The sequence below is a fragment of the Phyllobates terribilis genome, unplaced genomic scaffold (genome assembly GCF_046119375.1).
Source record: "Phyllobates terribilis strain yellow unplaced genomic scaffold, ASM4611937v1 Scaffold_7__3_contigs__length_470593459, whole genome shotgun sequence".
NCBI lineage: Eukaryota > Metazoa > Chordata > Amphibia > Anura > Dendrobatidae > Phyllobates > Phyllobates terribilis.
The window spans coordinates 287,940,917-287,960,372 of NW_027362767.1; positions in this window are offsets into that span (position 1 = coordinate 287,940,917).

The window sequence follows — 19,456 nt, forward strand, 5'->3', positions numbered from 1 at the left end:
CCTCGATGGACTGCTAGCTTCCTAAGCTTGCCGCTACCTCCTCTCTGTGGAGGCCCGCCAGAAGCAGGGGGGCCACTGGTTGAGGTAGTTGTCCCTGGAAGTCTCCAAAGTCACAGCTTTTCTATCCCAGGCGGGTCAGCGGAAGGATGAGACTGTGTAATGTTGTACCATCTTGGGTATTTTCTGGGACTGTTCTGTGTGTTTATTGACCGCTTTGTGGTTCAATAAAGTATTGCCACGCTGTTTTACCCTCACCCTGTGTTGTCTGAGTAGCGTTACGCCCACGGAACATCCCGGGTCTTCACACTTATCTTGACAACGTGGAAATCCCGGTCTCCAATTCTGTCCAGTTAAGTAGAGAGTGACAAGGTGGCTGTGCACATGGCTCACTCCCTTCAGATTAATGGGAGTAACAAAAAAAATTAAGAAAGTTGTGTGTCTCTATATCACTGTACACATTTATGTCCACACATACTACACACAGCTGCCATTATACATGTCTGTATATATGCAGACATTGATATAGAAGTTGGTGTGGGTCATTTCAATAACTATATGATGGGGACAGAGGGGAAGGGATGTGGTGGGCTTTAGATCTCCAATGTCAAGCATTTGATAACAAAGTTTACACATTTCTCATTTACCCAAAGGTGTGTGTCTGGCCATATGCAGTCGTATTCTTTGTTAACACTCCAGTTTACAGAAAGTAAGCATAAAGTAGCGGGAAATGCATGTACTGGGAACCATTTAAAGTTTTATGTATGCATGGTCAATTTTTGCAATGATTAAAGAAATTTTCATTTGTCATCTGTGATCATTTTGTTCATTTACACGGGGGGCAATTATCCTTCCGACCGCTTGCTATTGTTCACATTTGAACGATAATTGCTCGGTGTAAATGGGCTCTTACCATTCTTGCTATTCAGCTTTTAGGATTACCATAACATCTGTCAATCTGTGGCTCAGGCATGAAAGAGTTAACACATTTGGCAGCTGTAATAAACACACAATGTGCTCATAGCTTTGTTCATTGTGAAACACGGCCCTACATAATATCCATATATCCTCCTTGCACCGTGATCCAAGCACTGCAAGGGATAACGCAATTATTGGCACTCGGCAGTCCAGCGCTTCAGGGGTTAACTCACCAGTTTTTATTCCAATCACTGACAGGCAGTGGGATTCAGTGCAGTCCTGGCCCCAATCTGATTTCACATTGCATCTGCCGGCAGCTGGAAGTGATTAAACTCTGGAATTAAACTGCAGAATTCCGCACAGGGCAGGACGCAGCGTGCAGCTTTTATTAAAATAAAACACTAACGGATTATTCTGGCTGCACTGGTTAAAGGTCAGGTGTGTGACACCATGTCCTCTCTGGGTGCCTAATTGAGGGGAATTACCTTGCATCTAAAGATTTGCTGAATGATGCCTTACTACCTGTGAGATATGTAGAGTACACCCTGTTCGTGTGCTGGACCAAGAAAGAGAGATCCCAAGAATACAAGAGTATCAGTTATGAATTCTGACCAAGTTGTACTGGCAACAAATCTAAATAATTCTTTCAACTATTCATCAAAACATTTCAAGATAATTACATTCTGCTTTTGCTACCCTTATACCTTACCACTCTTACCAATATGACTGATTGACTATGCACATGTATTTACTCTGCTAACTAGTTCCTTGCTTTGCACTGATGAGGAACACAAACTCTGAATAGCTGTCTGTGGATGGGTGCTTTTTTCTTTTGTAAAAATTTCTTGTTTGGCTAAATATGCATTTGGAAAAGCTCATTAAAATGGCAATCAGTGACACTAGAGAGAACACTTTCTTCTTCTTGGAGAAAAGTTAATTTTCATACTTTTCCCAGTGTTAAAATTGTTCCTGGCCTCCCTCCTGGCCACATCCTGCCCATTGGCTGGCCCTGTCCTCCCCATAGATAGGAACAGCCAAAGGAACAAAAATTAGAAATTAAATTTAAATAAGTGTATGCAATGCACACACTACAACAACTTTGGTTTTATTTTGACACATGTGAAGGTGGGTTGGAAAATACATGAATAGCAAAACATACGTATAGAGAAACTGAAAAAAAAACTTAATTTAACACTGGCAGTAGATATCTGGTTTAGCGCCATCCCACAGTGACAAAGGTCACATTTACAGCAGTGCTTCTATATTAGATCTCATTCATCTATTGTATCCAGGGGTGGGATTCAAAATTTTAACAATGGGTTCACTGTTCTCAAGAGGGAAACAACGCCTTTTTTTCAGACCACACCCATTTCTGCAGACCACCGTCACCCTCTCTCACCCATAAAATAAAAAGTTAAATGGTAACCAAAATTAAAGGCACATTTTCCTGCAATGCTATGTGATAGTTGTTTCCTGTAGTCCTATGTAAAAGCACAAATAACACACAGTGATACCTCTTTTGAGTATCATTACTTATTTTTTCCACTTATATAGCGTCATCATATTCAACAGCTCTTTACAGACATTATCATCACTGGGTATAAAGTGGTGTACCTTGGGGAAACCCACACAAACATGGGGAGAATATACAAACTTCTGGCAGATGTTGTCCTTTCACAAGATTATGGAATCTATACACATTACACAGCACATCAAGGATGGACTCCCATCTTTCTGCCCCCACAAAATACAAAGGTTTAAAGTTCCTAATATAAATACAGATGTAGAAATTTTGAACTTGTCAGATGAACACTGCTTTATTAACATAACCATGTAGAATGTTATCTGATAAGTTATGGATTGTTGCATCTTTACACGATCAGAACCAATATCAATATAATGAATTCATCACATAAAGCACCGTAAGTACATGAATAAAGCACCAGAACCACCACTGATACATGAATACAGCACCAGAACCATCATCAGTATAAGAACACAGCACCAGAACCACAGAAATACAGCACCAGAACCTCCATCAGTACATGAATACAGCACCAAACTTAGCCAAGTGGTCAGTTGCAATGTCAGGTCGGCACTTGTCATGTACATTTGTAATACATAACCCTACAAGTTGCAGTATGACATTAACAATAGTAAGGAGATGCTGGAAGTTGTTGTTACCAGCCATCCTCAAATAGCAGATCATACAGGAACCAAATAGACATTTATATAAAGGTAACCTAAAGATGACGTATTATTTTATTGGAGTAGTTCTCTTTCTTTATTTCTTCATCTAGTCCAGACACTTTGATGGCTTTTCATATCCAGAGCTCGTCTCTTTAGACTTCCCTCTTCTCTGGCCTTCTGCGGCACATCCCAAAATGGCACCCTTAAAAATGAGAGTAGAGAAGGAAGTGAAAATGTTGGAAAAAAAGGCAATATGTAATAACCCTGACAAAGCCACAGTATCTGTCTTAATGCTTGGCACTCAAACCCTCTCCCTATCCTCTTATTTTTCTTGGGTAGTACCATAAGGTAACACACCTATATTAGATATGGTATTTGTACTATTTTCTATATATGTCTCATTATACTTTTGTGATCTATTGGTACATCTTATATATTTTACTAAAGATTTTTGTTTTTCATCTGTAATTTTTTGGCTGCTTATCAAACTACCCATGTACCTTTGTATTTTGTCCTACATTGGATTGTAAGGAGATAGTTAGGACTTCCACATACATTTATTTGTGGAGATCTACTTTGCTTTGTCACACAAAAAAATATTTTTTTTTTGGTTTTTGAAATGTTTTTAATGCTTTTTTGTTCACAGTGACCATGTTATAAAGTATTTCACATTTTTGTATTCAGGCTGTTTATTGTATTATGGGGTTACTAGTGCTTTTTTTGCACCATTTTCTCTTCCTTCTTTACTTACTGTTTTTGGGTTATGGCATGGCCCACAGTACCTCGATACCTAAGAGGTACCGGTCCAGTTCCTCTTTTTAGTCTTAAAATAAAAGTTTTATTATAGTGTCCCTTGAATAAAATTATATTTCCCGATACTGTACCCTGGAATAAATAATTGCCCTTCACTGTGTTCCGTGCGCAAAATATAACCCCCACACTGTCCCTTTTATGATATGTGGTCTACACATTTTCCTGTCCTATACAATATTGCCTCCACACCATCCTTCTTATGAACTCTAACTGTCACACTGCCCCTGATGAATTATAACTGCATCACAGTTCACCTTATGAAGTATAACCACCACACTGTCTTCCCCTATGAACTATAGCTGCCACACTTTCCCCACTTATGAATTATAACTGCCACACATTCTACCCATAAGAACTAGGACGGCCATACTGTCTGCCCTAAGGATCTATACTTGCCACACTGTCCACCCTTATGAACTGTGATGCCACGCTGTCAACCCCTTATAAACTATAACTTCCACTCAGTTTCCCCTTAAGAATTGCTACACTGTCTTCCCTTATAAACTAAGATGTTGCACTGTCCCCTTATGAACTATGGTTTATACGTTGTCCCCATTCCACACTATTCCTACCTTATGAAGAGCAGCACGGTGGCTCAGAGGTTAGCACTGTAGTCTTGCAGCGCTGGGGTTGTGGGTTCAAATCCCACCAAGGACAACATCTCCAAGGAGTTTGTATGTTCTCCCCGTGTTTGTGTGGGGCTTCTCCAGTTTCTTCTCACACTCCAAAGACATACTGATAGGGAATCTAGATTGTGAGCCCCAATGGGGACAGTGCCAATAATGTGTCTGAATTGTAAATCGCTGCGGAATATGTTGGCGCTATATAAATAAAAAGATTATTATTATGAACAAACTGCCACCACTTCATGCTGTCCCCTCTCCACTGTGTCCCTGTCCTCTCCCCTACAATAAGTACTGTAGATTGTCTGAAATAAAAAAAAAGCTGACAAGCCCAACAAAGGTCAACCCTGATATGGAGGAACAAAGCAAGCATAAACTTTCTTGGTTGGGGGCAGTCCATTTCAACATAGTAACAACATATTTGATATGAGGTAGTCCAGAGTTCACATCCACCCTCTTAGGCTGTGTGCCCACGTAGCATTTTTCAAGCGTATATGCTGCGGAATTTCCGCAGCGTAAACGCTTGAAAAACGCATGTATATCCGCACCCCATGGTCCCCAATGGGATTCCGCAAGTTCTATGCACATGCTGCGGATTTTTCCGCAGCGTTTATGCCGCGTTCAAAAATCCGCAGCATGTCATTTAATTTTGCGTTTCCGCAAGCGGAATTGCCTTTGTCCAATGCATAAAAAACGCAAGGCAATTCCGCATGTGGAAAACGCGTGATAAACGCGCGAAAAATGCGCGATAAACGCGTGCGGAATTCCGCATGCGTTTTTCCGGGAGAGGACTTGCATTTATGCAGCAGAAATTTTCTGCTTCATAAATGCAACGTGGGCACATAGCCTTAGGCTATGTGCCCACGATGCAGAAATGAAGCAGAAAATTTCTGCAGCATTTCTGCATCTCCCTGGCAGAAAAAACGCATGCAGATTGTGCATGCGTTTTTCCTGCAGAATACATGCGGATTCACATGCGTTTCCGCATGCAGATTGGCAAGCGCTTTCCAGGCGATTAGCATTACTTGGAAAGTGCTTGACAACTTGGTCACACTGTATAAATCCATGCAAACAGCATGGATTTATATAGTGTGACCGTAAAACAATGCTTAAAATAAAGCTATACTCACCCCCGATGCCCCGGCGTGGCTGCAGCGCTCGTTCCTGTCTGTTTCCCGGCTGCCGGCATATCGCGAGACAGAGCGGTGAAGGGCCTGCGGTCACATGACTGTGACGTCACCGAAGGTCCTTCAGCGCTGCCGGTATGCCGAGAGAAGGCGCCGGACAGGTGAATATAAACTTTATTTATTATTTTATTCTTTTTTTACAGGTACAATGGTACCCAGGTCTGGATGAGAGTCTCCTCTCCTCCAGAACTGGGTACCATCCGCACATAGAAACGCATAGAATCCGCTTGTACAAATGTACAGACACGCATTCTATGCGTCTCAATGCAAGTCAATGGCGGAGCTTCCGCAAAATTAATGAACAAGCTGTGGATTTATGAGCGCTGCAAAAACGCTGCGGAAAAATCCGCAGCATGTGCATTGACATTGCGGAATGCCATTGGGGACCATGGAGTGCGGATTACCATGCGTTTTTGATGCGTTTCCGCTGCGGAAATTCCGCAGCATAAACGCATGAAAAACGCATCATGTGCACGCAGCCTAAAATACAATATATGGACAAAAGTATTGGGACACACCTCTTAATGCCTTACCGCCAAAGCCTGTTTTCACCTTCCTTAGAGACACATTTTTGAAATCTGACATGTATCACTGTATGTGGTAATAACTTTGGAATGCTTCTTCCAGTACCAATGATTCCCATAATGTCTGTAAAGCGCTGTGGAATTAATGGAAATATATAAGTGATTAAAATAAATAAATTCTGAGATTTTTTTTTCTTTTGTGACACATTGTACTTCTTGAAAGTGATAAATTTAGGTGGATAAAATGTATATATATTTTTTTATGAAAATATCAAAGAACTCATCAACATCTCCAAACAGAAAAAGACAAGTGTGAACAGGTGCAAGCTGTCCAATAACTTGGTTATATTCATGAAAATATCGTAAATTCAGTGAAAATTTTTAAATTTCCAGTGTTTGAATTCTTTTGCACGTGTAAAAAAATTATTATACCACAAAAAACAATGAATAAATAACATGTCTAATTTACATCAGCATCATTTGTGAAATGTCCTTTTACCTTGTTAAATGTTAGAAAATTTAGCAGCCATTTTTATTTTTTCAAGTTTTTTAAAGACCTATTCAGCTATGAAGGGACAATGAGGGGCCTAAATGTCTAAAAACTCCAAAAATGTATACCATTTTAAAAAACTGCACCTCTTAAGGTGTTTAAAACTGCATTCAGGAAATTTGTTAACCCTCTAATGAGCTGTAAAGAGAGAAATTGCACCCCAAAATTTGTTAATCAATTTGTATTGAACACATCATTACCCCAAATGTGGTCAGAATCTACTGTTTGGGCACATGGCATGGCACAGAAGGGAAGCTGTGCAAGTTAACTATTGGAGTGCAATTTTGGCTGGAATTTGTGGATACCCTGTCAAATTTGCAGAGCTCTTAAGGTGCCAAAAAAGCAGAAACCCACCATAAGTCACCCCATTTTGAAAACTACACTCTTCAAGGAATTCATGTAGTGGTCTAGTTACCAATTTTGAAAGTACAGGTACTTCTCAAAAGCTTATAACATTAGGAAGTGAAAATGAAAAATTAAAAAATTTTCCCACTAAAATAATGCTCTAGCGCCAAATTTTTCATTTTCACAATATGAAGTCAAAAATTATTTGTCACGGGGATACCGCGACAGGGGCCAAAAGATCGCAGCATCTGGTTACATGAAAGCTTGCACTGATTATAACTGCTTCACCCTCTTATTAGCAGTGCACGTTTCCCTTGCTCTGTTATTGCAAGGGTTAATCAGTTCTGTTTATCTCCTGGAGCTCTCTGTTCTGAGTTGTCTCAGCTGTTCTGTGTTTGCCACCCCCCTCTGGTATATATGCTCACCACTTGCTCTTGGGAGTCGACAGTTATCGCTTACAACTACCTGGTTTGGAGTTGGAGGAGTGTGCTGAGTTTGGAGCAGGCTTTTGGAGTTGTATCATGATCTTTATTCCCATATGGTTTGCCTCCCCTTCTGCTTTTCTATATTCCACTTATTTCAGGGGCGGACACAGACTGTAGTGGGCCCCTGTGCAAGAAATTTTTGGGGGCCCCCCCCTGCGCTTCATAAGGCAACAAAGTTATGTAAACATAACCCCCCCCATGTGCATCTCTCGCCCCCCCATGTGCAGCTCACCCCTCCGTGCATCTCCCATCCCCCCCGTGCATCTCTCATCCCCCCAATGTGCATCTCTCATCCCCCCCATGTGCATCTCTCACCCCCCCATGTGCATCTCTCACCCCCCCCATGTGCATCTCTCACCCCCCCCATGTGCATCTCTCCCCCCCACCCCCCCATAACTCCTAGTTAATTAATTGGATTTAAAACAAATAAAACTTGTTATACTTACCCCCATGCGATCCCTGCAGAATCCTGGCGCTCGTCCACGTCGCTGCCACCAGGCTCTCCTGACTTCCGGCCATGTGACGGTGCCACATACATAGCCAACAGCTTTTGTTTTGGCCAAAAGATTTTTAAAGCCGCCACCACGATAAGGTAGACTCTTCTGGCCGGGCCCTACTCTAACCTATTAAAATTTTCTTAAAATATCCAATACTCTTTTTAGATATATTTTTATTTAGTTTTCTCTAAGGGAATGTGTCATATACATTTTTTTTTTAAATGACCAATAATACCACATACAGGGAATACCGCCACACCATGACCAGACCACATATTACTACAACATAGTGACCGAATAATACCACACAGAAGGGGGAAAAACTGCCACACCATGACCAGACCACATATTACCACCACATTACTAATATTACCACCACATTACTAATATTACCATAAGTGTCATTATACACGGGAGCTCTATACATGGTATGTATAATGTAAGTGTCCAGGTAATCTAGTGATCACCAGTGACATTATACACAGGAGCTCTGTATATAGTGTCAGTGTACAGGTAATACAGTGATCACCAGTGACATTATACACAGGAGCCCGGTACATAGTATATAGTGTAAGTGTACATGTAATACACTGACTCACTGGTGACGTCTCTAGGTGAAGTCCTTCAGCTACGCTTTTCTCCTTCATCCAGCACAGACCACCATCACGTCTTCCAGCCAGGACTCGTCTCTGCATAAAATAACACAGTTATCTAGAGCACATTCCCCAACTTCTACATTACACAGCTGAATACAGACGTGCATCCACCATCAATATATGGTTAGTTATTATGCAACCTACCATTCCAAATATAAATTGTAATCCACCACGGTGCCCCCATTAACTGTAAATAGGCACTCAATATATAATTTAATTAGAACCTCTACTCTTTCCGCCAATTTGTTACCAGTTACACTCCTGCATCCGCAACGCCCCCTACTCTATACTTCCTGCTCCCCGCATTCATTATTTACATGCATCCCCTGCCCCAATTCATTATATCATGTCCGTGCTCTCCCCACCCCATCATCATTTATCATTTACTGTCCCCCACCCCACATTCATTATGTGCAGCTCGTTATCCCCCTACTCCTAATTCCCCCATGTGCAGCTCATTTTCTCCCAATTCCCCCATGTGCAGCTCTCATCCCCCCATGTGCAGCACTCACCCCTCCATGTGCACATCTCTCATCCCCCTCCCCCACATGTGCCCCTCTCTCACCCCCCCATGTGCACATCTCTCACCCCCCTCCCCCACATGTGCACATCTCTCATCCCCCTCCCCCACATGTGCACATCTCTCATCCCCCTCCCCCACATGTGCACCTCTCTCATCCCCCTCCCCCACATGTGCACCTCTCTCATCCCCCTCCCCCACATGTGCACCTCTCTCATCCCCCTCCCCCACATGTGCACCTCTCTCATCCCCCTCCCCCACATGTGCACCTCTCTCATCCCCCTCCCCCACATGTGCACATCTCTCATCCCCCTCCCCCACATGTGCACCTCTCTCATTCCCCTCCCCCACATGTGCACCTCTCTCATTCCCCTCCCCCACATGTGCACCTCTCTCATCCCCCTCCACCACATGTGCACCTCTCTCATTCCCCTCCCCCACATGTGCACCTCTCTCATCCCCCTCCACCACATGTGCACCTCTCTCATCCCCCTCCACCACATGTGCACCTCTCTCATCCCCCTCCACCACATGTGCACCTCTCTCATCCCCCTCCACCACATGTGCACCTCTCTCATCCCCCTCCACCACATGTACATCTCCCATTCCCCTCCACCACATGTGCCCCTCTCTCATCCCCCCATGTGCACCTCTCTCATCCCCCTCCACCACATGTGCACCTCTCTCATCCTCCTCCACCACATGTGCCCCTCTCTCATCCCCCCCATGTGCCCCTCTCTCATCCCCCATGTGCATCTCTCATCCCCCTTCCCCACATGTGCACCTCTCTCATCCCCCTCCACCACATGTGCATCTCCCATTCCCCCCACTCCTAGTAAATTGTATTTAAAAAAAAAAACTTGTTATACTTACCCCCATGCGATCCCTGCAGAATCCTGGCGCTCATCCAAATCGCTGACTCCAGGTTCTCCTGACTTCCGGTCATGTGACGGCGCCGTCACATGACCGGAAGTCAGGGGAATCATGAAAGCGCTGCCGCAGCAGCGCAGCGCTGAGATGTCCCGGACCCGGCTCTTAGCATGGGGCCGGGGGCCCCATGAGGAGAGAGACGCACAAGAGGGGGGCCCCCAAGGGGGCCCCTACCGGCTGGGTCCCATACTGGAGTCAGGGCAGTCATGCCCTGATGGCGGCCCTGCTGGAGGGGCCCCCTCTCCCTCGGGGCCCCCGTTCAATGAACTGGCTGCACGGGCGGTAGTTCCGCCCCTGACTTATTTGTTTGTGAGTATTTTTGTATGATTGCCGTTTTCTTTTATCTCTGTCTGTTTCTCCTCTGTGTCTTACATTAGAGCTGGACTAGTGACGTAGAAGGGTAATTGTTTTTCTTCTCTGTTCTACAATTTGTTTTTGTCTACCAAGCCTTATAGTCTCATAGTCATGGATTTCAAACCTCTTATCTCATATGCAATGTTTTTTTAGATTCTGCAAAAATAGTCTTCAACATGTTATGGGTACATAATAAATAAAGTCATCATGACCTGGGTAACAGGGGGGGCTACGTGAGTTACACTGAGTAACACTGCTTGTAAATGGTATAAGAGATAGTATTCTCTGTGTGAATAAACAGAAATTGATTTGCTCATAACAAGTGTGCATTCTTTTCTCCGAGCGCTCGTAATTTTGGAGTGCCTAATCTCTTAAATCGGCCTCACTAGTGATTCGGTATATCTGACTTTGGGTCAGAAAAAAACAGCTACAACACTAGCGATCCTGCTATCTTACTCACTAGTCAGGGTGATACTCAGGGTAAGACAGGGATAGGATCGTGGTTGCCGCAAGGGGTGAAAGAACCCATCAAAGGACACCAGGGGAGGTCAGGGTGGCGTAAGGCAAGAATCAAGGGTGCCCCTTGTTTCCTTCCCTAGTGGCAGAGCTCCCTTTCCCATCTGTCTCGCCGTGCGCCGACTTGCTTCTACCAGAAGTGTGACACTACTGTTTGGATACACAAAAGGCTTGAAAGGGAAAAATCTCTATTTGGCATAATTGTGGTCACTTGAGTGCTCGTTGTTGCTGGCAGTACCGGAGAATTGTGATAGCGTGCGGTATGCACATTGTAAGGATTCAGAAGTCTGTAGTCACATAGAGTGACTGCAGACTTTCTTCATAAGAGCGGACAACCCCTTTAAGTGTTAATGCAAATAGAATAGGCTCCAGTATGGCCATGTCAACTCAGAATGAGAATGACCTAAAAAGTCCTAGAAAGCAAAAGTGTTGGTATAATTGCCCCATCGCCTTCCTTGTAAAACTTTGTTTGATGGAGGAGGATTAATGCTATGGGGATGTGACGCGCCCCCTGGGAAGTGGGGTACTCGGTACCAGGCTGGTCGGTGCAGGGGATGTCACAGTGGCAGTGACCCGGTCCGTGACTCAGGGCGGTCAATAAAAGAGAATTATTGGAAGGAGACTATAGTTTTTTTAGTTTAATGTTCGTGATGCCACCTGTGGTATGCGGCTACATGGAGCCGCCACTGCGGTGCAGATCCTCTGGAGCTGTTGGTGATGCAGCAGAGTTGGTTCAGCTCTCCACAGGTAGAGCTAAGCTCCAGGCCGGTGCAGTGATGAATAATGTAGATGTTGCTGTGCAGTGTAGTGCAGGGCTGGTGATGGTGCAGATAATAATTCTAGGACACAGTGGGGTGCAGTCTTCAAGGTTTACTCACAGTTGTTGAACTCCAGGTTTCCAGGGCCAAAGTAACCTCCCACGCCGTCCTGTGTTTACCAAGGCAGGGGTTCAACAAACTCCCAGGTGTTTCAGGAGTACATAACGGGACCCCATTCTGTGTGCCTTCATCGGTCGTCTTCCTGCGCTTGCTCTCACCCTCCTGCCCTGCGCCTCGCAACCAGTGTCCCAAGCCGGTAACTTAAGATTATGGCGGGCAACCTGCAGTCTCCTGAATCCTATGTGGCTACCTTTTTAGCGATTTAGTTGCAGCTGTGAGCAACTGCACCCTAAAAGTACAGAAGCCTCCAGTTTCTAGCTGAGCCTTGTAGTTCTCCACTAGTTAGGGGCCGGTCCCTTTTGCAGCCTGATCCCTCCAGGTTCTGGTAGATTTGGGCGCACGGGTGGCTTCCGCACTCGCCGTGCCCCTCGGATCCCTTTACTCCTGGAGCCTTCCTCTGCTCCCTTCCTCTTCAGCCAGTCTTCTTGGGCCTCTCTGTCTAGGCCCTCTTCCCTGAGCAGAGCTCCTACAGAGCTCCTGCTCCCACTCCTTCTCCTCAGACTGTCTTCTCTGACTGGACTCACTCTCCCAAGATGGTTCCCCTTTTTTATACTCCTACTGAAGTGCTCCTTTGTACTTCTTCCTCCACCCACACCCACTACATGGTTCCACCCTCCAGCTAGGGACCAGGGACTGTGCTCTCCCTTAGGAGCAATCTCGCCCTTCCCTCTGAAGTGGAGTGTAATGGATGCAAGTGTGTGGGTGCCGGGAGGTACTCCATCCTTACCTGAGACTAGGATACCACACCTCTGGGTGAGATGCAGTACCTCTGTGGCGACTGAACCCGCAGGGGCGCCACAGATGCAGGAAGCAGATGAGAATGTGTTTGGCAAACCACATACTTATGATCACGTGACAACTGCTTGAATCGCCTAGTAAAGCTGAATCCCAACATTACACTCTGTTAGTAGTCAGCAAGCTACACTGCTGACTAAAAATTTTCACTGGGTGGAAAAGCCCTTTAGGGCTCGCTCACACTGGTGTATAACATGGCCGAATGCTATGTGATGTTATATCAGATAGCACTCGGACCAATGTTATACTATGGGGCAGTGCAGATCTGCATTTTTTTCTACATGCCAAATCACGTCTGTGGAAGAAAAATCGCAGCATGTTGTGAGTGGCTCCGGAATTCAGATCACGGGCACCCATAAAAGTCTATTGGTGCATGTGAAACATCAGACTGCACTTGGATGTTGTTCGAGTGCAGTCTGATCTACACAGACACAGACAATGGAGAAAATGGAGAAATAAAATTTTCCGTCTCCTCCGCACCTGTGATACGATTCTCTCATGCGAGAGAATCAGAACAGAGTAAACTGACACTCAGCTCAAACTTGGATTAGAGTTTCAGCAGAGTGTCATTACCATAACTGATCTGATTCTCTGGCAATCATCGATAGTGTGAGCGAGCCCTTAATGTTATAACCACATAAAGAAAAAGTTAAAGGGGTTGTAAGAGCAGGAAATACTAATAACCATTCCACAGGATAAGTCATCAATGTGAGATCAGTGGGGGTCTGACACTCAGCACTCCCACAAATCACCTGTTATTTTTATGGCAGCTGACAGAGATAAAAATGCTAAATGGAGCTGCTTATCGCTACAGAAAGACTTCTAATCCAGCACCCAGAATCCAGCACCAAAACACATTCAGAGAGGTTACCTCGGGCAGGTACCATAACAAAAAATGTCTAATCGGTAGGAGTGCTGAGCGTCACACTCCCACAAAGCTCATATTGATGACTTTTTCTGTTGAGGCAGGACTAGATGACCACCAACTGGTAGTCATATGACCGCATATGCAATGTGCACACTCCCGGCCACATTCTGACTAGACACATCCAACCTTGCTCAATGCAAGTGAATTTGGTGAGGCCGCGCACTTCTAGTCGGAATGTGGCCGAAAGTATGCATATTCATGGTCACATAACCGTTCAGTCTAGCCACCGGCACCGGAGAATCCTCACAGTGCACACTGTCAGCGATGTGAGGATTCACAAGTCTGCAGTCACATACAGTAGCTGCAGAATGGCATGATGAACCTAGACAACCCCTTTAAGAAAGCTTGTTCGTGATTACATTTTACGTCCCATGCAGCTTTATTCCTTCACTGTCCCCACTCCTATTGCATACAGATGCTGACTACAGCATCAAAAAATAATTGGGTCTTTAGTGATCTTTTTAGGGGCTGATATGACTTCTATAAGGCCTGGACAATCAGTCCCTATAGAAATCATATCTTCTTGGCCAAATAAGCTCCTGATGCAAAACTGGCTAGAGGACTGGCCGTTTTAAGTTGGGGCGAAAATATCATCCCCGAAAGGAAGCCACCAGACAGTTCTGTTCCAGAGGAGGGAAACATGAATATTTAAAAGGGTTGTCCACTACTAACATTGATGACCTATCCTTAGGATATCCTTTGGATAGGTCATCAATGTCTTGTCGGTGTTGGTGCGACACCTGGCACCCCCGCTGATCAGCTGTTCTCAGTGCCAGCGAGAACTTCTCAGTTACGAAACTGCACAGCACAGCTCCGTCTACTGTATAGTGGTCACAACCAGGTACTGCACATAAGCCCCTTATTGATTTGAATAGGTGGCAAATGTGTAGTACCCGGCCGCAGCCACTATACAGTAGACGGAGCTGTGCTGTGCAGTTCCGGCCACTGCAGACACCGGGAACAGCTGATCGGCGGCGGTGCCGGGTGTCACACCCCCACCGATCATTCATTGATGACCTATTCTAAGGATACGTCATCAATGTTAAAGTAGTGGACAACCTCTTTAAACTTACTAAATTTGTCTCTGGGCTGGGATAGAACACTAACTCACCCATTGACCCAGATTGCTGCAGATTAGGACAGGAACGACAACGCACTGCAGCTTACTTCTGGTCTGGAGCTGATTAAGTGGCCGCCAGGGGCGTATATGGAAATCATGGGGCCCCACAGCAAAAGTCCTAATAGCCCTGCACATAGTATGATAACCTCACAAATAGTCCTGGACATAATGTGATGGCCCCACAAATGGTCCTGCACATAATATGATGGCCCCTACATATAGTCCCCCATACAATATGATGGCTCCACATATAGTCCTGTACATAGTATAATGACCCCTCATACAGTCCCCCATATAGTATTATTGGCCCACATACAGTCCTGCATATAGTATAATAGCCCCACATATAGTCCTGCACATAGTATGATAGCCCCATATATAGTCCTGCACATAGAATGATGGCTCCACATACAGTCCTGTACATAGTATGATGGCCCCACATATAGTCCTGTACATAGTATAATGGCCCCACATATAGTCCTGTACATAGTATAATGGCCCCACATATAGTCCTGCACATAGAATGATGGCCCACATACAGTCCTGTACATAGTATGATGGCCCCACATACAGTCCTGTACATAGTATGATGGCCCCACATATAGTCCTGTACATAGTATAATGGCCCCACATATAGTCCTGCACGTAGTATGATGGCCCCATATATAGTCCTGCACATAGAATGATGGCCCACATACAGTCCTGTACATAGTATGATGGCCCCACATATAGTCCTGCACATAGTATAATGGCCCCATATACAGTCCTGCACATAGTATGATGGCCCCATATATAGTCCTGCACATAGAATTATGGCCCACATATAGTCATGTACATAATATGATGGCCCCACATATAGTCCTGTACATAGTATGATGGTCCCACATACAGTCATGGCCAAAAGTTTTGGCACCCTTGAAATTGTTCCAGAAAATGAAGTATTTCTCCCAGAAAATTATTGCAATTACACGTGTTTCGTTATACGTTTATTTCCATTGTATGTATTGAAACAACACAAAAAACATAGAAAAAAAAAGGCAAATTGGACATCATTTCACACAACTCCAAAAATGGGCCGGACAAAATTGTTGGCACCTTTCCAAAATTGTGGGTAAGCAACTTTGTTTCAAGCAAGTGATGGTCGTTCAAACTTACCTGTGGCAAGTAACAGGTGTGGGCAATATGAAAATCACACATGAAACCACATAAAAAGGGGAGAAATTGACTCAATCTTTGCATTGTGTGTCTGTGTGTGCCACACTAAGCAAGGAGAATAGAAAGAAGAGAAGCAAACTGTCTGAGGACTTGAGAACCAAAATTGTTGAAAAATATGAACAATCTCAAGGTTACAAGTCCATCTCCAGAGATCTTGATGTTCCTTTGTCCACAGTGCGCAACATGATCAAGAACTTTACAACCCATGGCACTGTAGCTAATTTCCATGGTTGTGCATAGCAGAGAAAAATTGATGAAAGGTTGCAACACAGGATAGTCCGAATGGTGGATAAGCAGCCCCAATCAAGTTCCAAAGAAATTCAAGCTATACTGCGGGCTCAGGGTGTATCAGTGTCAATGTGAACTATCCGTCGACATTTGAATGAAATGAAAAACTATGGTCGGAGACCCAGGAGGACCCCACTGCAGACACAGAGACATAAAAAATCTAGACTGCAGTTTGCTAAAATGTATGTGAGCAAGCCAAAATTGTTCCTTGAAAGCGTCTAGTAGATGGATGAGACCAAGATAGAGCTTTTTGGCAAAGCACATCATTCTACTGTTTACTGAAAACTGAATGAGGCCTACAAAGAAAAGAATATAGTACCTACAGTCAAATATGGTGAAGGTTCAAAGATGTTTTGTTGCCTCTAACACTGGATGCCTTGACTGTGTACAAGGCATCATGAAATCTGACGATTACGAAAGGATTTTGAGTCTTAATGTATTGCCCAGTGTCAAAAAGTTGGGTTTGCATCTGTCACGCTGTCTCTGTATACTGGAGGTAGGGGGCCTAAGCTGACCCTAAGCTGGGGCCCTGACTAATCCCTCAACCTGGAGGTACTGTTAAAGGTACAGAGGTCCAGGCCGCCAGCGTAACCCCTACCTCCTGAGGATCCCTGCACCTAAGTAATCTAGTCCTGAGAAGGACCCCGATCACAACAAAAGAGGACAAGTAATAATATGCCCACACACAGTACTTAGACGAACGAGACAGTACAAGGGAAAAACCAAAACCACCTTGCATACAAAAACTACACAACTACAACAGAGGGAACACCAACGGGAAAGGAGATAAATGATAAAGCGAGGAAGGGAAAAAACACTCCAAATACACTTATCTCAGAAACTCCAAATACCACGATCCGCTCTGTAAGTCTGTATGAAATGCTTTCACCGACACTTCCCAAACAGACCAGCAGGCATTTGAAGGAGACTCACTACAGCAGCATTGATTGCAGCTGGGCGAGGCTGGACCTCGTCTAGCAAAGAGAGAGAGAGAATTAACTCCCTCACTGACGAAAACACAAAGCACCAAAAAGTCAGCTGCGAGAAGTCAGGCTGTGTAATCGTGACGATCTTCGTGGCGACACACCCGTGACAGTACCCCCCCTTCTACGAGGGGCCTCCGGACCCTCAGGGCCAGGTTTATCCGGGTGAGTCGTGTGGAAGGCCCGAACTAATCGGTCTGCGTTAATATCCGACGCAGGAACCCACATCCTCTCCTCAGGACCATACCCTTTCCAATGAACCAGGTACTGAAGGGACCGGCGATTAAAACGTGAATCGATGACCCTTGATACCTGGAACTCCAAGTTACCATTGACCACCACTGGAGGGGGAGGTAAAGGTGACGGTACCACCGAATTAATAATAGAACTGATTCTGTACGGCCCGATGAACCTGGGACCCAGTTTCCAGGAGGGAACCTTAAGTTTAATATTCCTGGTAGACAACCATACCCGATCGTTCACACTTAGGTCCGGACCAGACACTCTCCTCCTATCAGCCATACGTTTGTATCGGTTCCCCATAGTATTCAGATTCTTCAGCACCCCTCTCCATACTGAAGCGAGTGATGAGGAAAATCGTTCCTCCTCAGGAACCCCCGAAGAGCCCCCCCTACTGAAAGTACAAAACTGGGGGTGAAAACCATATGCCCCAAAAAACGGGGACTTACCAGTGGACTCGCTCCGCCTATTATTAAGAGCAAACTCTGCCAGAGGTAAGAAAGAAGCCCAGTCCTCCTGGTTCTCTGACACAAAACACCGGAGATATGTCTCCAAGCTCTGGTTCATACGTTCCGTCTGACCATTGGTCTGAGGGTGAAAAGCCGATGAGAATGACAAATGCATCCCCCGCCGTGCACAAAACGCCTTCCAGAACTTGGACACAAACTGAGACCCCCGATCAGACACCACATCGGAGGGTACCCCGTGAAGCCTCACAATCTCCCCAATGAACACCTGCGCAAGAGTTTTAGCATTAGGGAGAGCCGGAAGAGCGATAAAATGTGCCATCTTGCTGAACCTGTCCACTACAACGAGTATGACCGTTTTACCCGAAGACGGAGGGAGGTCCGTAATAAAGTCCATAGACAGATGAGTCCAAGGACGCTCCGGGATCTTCAAAGGTAAGAGGGCCCCAGACGGACGGGTATGTGAGGTCTTAGAGCGCGCACAAACCCCACAGGACGTGACAAAAGTTACCACCTCCTTATGTAAGTTAGGCCACCAAAACCGACGCGAGAGGAGATCCACAGTTGCTTTACTCCCCGGGTGTCCTGCCAAAACTGAGTTATGGTGTGCCTCGATCACCTTTTGTCGCAACTGATCTGGAACAAACAGTCTCCCCGGAGGTCCAACAGGGGCGTCCCCCTGAGCCTCCAATACCTCCTCCTCCAGCTCAGAGCATACTGCCGAAACCACCACCCCCTCCTGAAGGATAGGAATCGGGTCGTCCGTATTCCCGGCCCCAGGGAAACTGCGAGATAAGGCATCCGCCTTTACATTTTTTGACCCAGGACGATATGTAACGACAAAATTAAACCTGGTAAAAAATAATGACCACCTAGCTTGTCTGGGATTCAGACGTTTCGCGGACTCCAGATATAGCAGGTTCTTGTGATCGGTGATGACGGTGACCGGATGGACTGCCCCCTCCAAAAAATGGCGCCACTCCTCAAAAGCTAACTTAATGGCCAAGAGTTCCCTATTGCCGACATCGTAATTCCTCTCAGCGGACGACAATTTTTTAGAGAAAAAGGCGCACGGATGCCACTTACCAGGGGACGAACCTTGTGACAATACTGCTCCCACCCCTACCTCGGAAGCGTCTACCTCTACAATGAATGGCTGTGACGCATCAGGTTGAATGAGTATGGGTGCCGAGGCAAAACATTTTTTCAAGCAGGAGAATGCTTGACAAGCCTTGTCAGACCACCTAGAAAAATCCGTCCCCTTTTTAGTCATGTCTGTGAAAGGCTTAACCATGGACGAGAAATTACGAATGAACTTCCGGTAATAATTAGCAAACCCCAGGAAACGTTGTAGTGCCTTAAGATTCTCTGGCCGAT